Below are 1,921 nucleotides of genomic sequence, written 5' to 3'. Positions count from 1 at the left end.
TCCACCACCAAGTAAGTGTGTGGAGGGTGTGTAAAGGAATAGAGAAGGTGTAAGAAAAATGTAAACCCTTAGGGGACACATTAGAAGCTTCCACTACTACTGAGGAGCTTCATTTCTGGATATTGTAAATAGCAAATTGCCTATAAAAAATTGTCTTCATTTAGTCACAGGGAAAAAATCTGCTCTCATCCGATGTAATGTAATATGTTCACTTATTGGTAAGTTGTACGTAAAACGGATACATGCACTAAGAGCCCGTTCCAGCTTCCCATTTAGTTAATCCGTGATATCATCATAAGCAATACATCTGTAGTCAAAGCTTGGGAGGATTAAACTCTTAATTAAGAGATTCCTAGTTGAGGTAGGCAAGGAGTCTTTACTTTTATTTTATTGCTGTAAGATTCTGTAAGTGTTCCGAGAAATAGTCATTATATGCTCTTTCCAAGACAGAGTGCGGATGAGCAAGTATCCTAAATCCTTGACCGAATGTTGAAAAACAATAGTAACATCACCCATCCTCAAAGGAGGGAGGGCAGCGAGAGCGTCGACAGAGGGAGAAGCTGAGAGATCAATAATAATAACTTCAGTTTTAGCAGGATTTAAAGCAAGGCAATTATTCCCAGCCCAAAGCACGACACGATCTATGTCCTCTTGTAACTGACTGAAAAGTCTATTCAATTCTGCAGCTGGTTCGGATAGATACAATTTGAAGTCATCAGCGGATTTAAGATAATTAGAAAATTTTGAATCCCCTCCAAGATCAAAAGTATAGACGTTAAAAAGCGTAGGTACAAGTGTGGACCCCTGCGGAACACCACTCTTAATTTCCACCCATTCAGACGTATCAGCATTACTAGTCCTTACACTTTGTGTACGACTACTTAATTAGGAAGCAAACAACTTTATTACTAAATCGTATATTTTAAATAATTTTAGCTTCTGTAAAAGTAAATTATGATTTACTGCGTCAAAAGCTTTAGAAAAGTTAAAAGTACCACTAACGTAATCTCCTTTTTATCGATAGCCAGCTAAACATCCGTAGCGATTTTGAGGGACGCTGTGAGTGTACTGTGTTTGGCTTTGAAGCCCGATTGCATAGGGTCTAATAATTTATTGCTATCGAGAAAATTTGTTAGTTGCCTTTGCAGAATTCATTCAAGTGGCTTAAATAACGCATTAAGGACAGAAATCGGTCTGAAGTCCTTAGTGGAAATAGTACTGGTGATTTTAGGAATAGATCGAATTAGTGCCTTTTTCCATACATCTGGAAAGATACTACATTGTAAAGATGCATTATAAACCTCCAATAAAATAGGAAAGATAATTGGAAGAGCTAACCGGATAATTTTCATAGAGATGCCATCCATACCGATCGCATTAGAATTAATTTCTAGTACTTCCTTAAAGAAAGTATCTGGGGTAATATCAGAAAAAAAGAAAGCATATTCATTGAAAGTTTGCAAAGATAAATTTAAGCTATGGGAGGCGGTGGGAAGCTTTGTCGCCATGGGATACAACAAGAATGTAGTAAGGAAGTCACTAGCAAAGAAATTTTGATCCGGAAATTCCTGTTTGGACGGGATTAACCGTAAGCGTCTGAGAAGATGAAAATTTTTTTCTTTTTTGTTTTTATTTCTGATTGCATTAAAGTTAAATTGATTGTGAGAATCCCTCATTCTCATCTGAACAAGATTCCCCAGTTTGCAAAATTCCGCTTGTATACTATTATTCCTAGTTCTTCGTGCTAATCTACGTTTCGTATCCCTTTTTCTTATGAATTCTATGATTTCTGCAGTAATCCATGGAGCCGCTTCCCCTTGAGAGCGTGGTACATATAAAGGCGCCAATTCATTAAATGCATTAGTCAAAAGCGAAATTCGACCGTTTACCTTTGTATTCACATCCCGAACTGAGGATAAAT

This window comes from Belonocnema kinseyi, chromosome 6 (assembly GCF_010883055.1).
Source record: "Belonocnema kinseyi isolate 2016_QV_RU_SX_M_011 chromosome 6, B_treatae_v1, whole genome shotgun sequence".
Classification (NCBI taxonomy): Eukaryota; Metazoa; Arthropoda; class Insecta; order Hymenoptera; family Cynipidae; genus Belonocnema; species Belonocnema kinseyi.
This window is presented reverse-complemented; position numbering follows the sequence as displayed.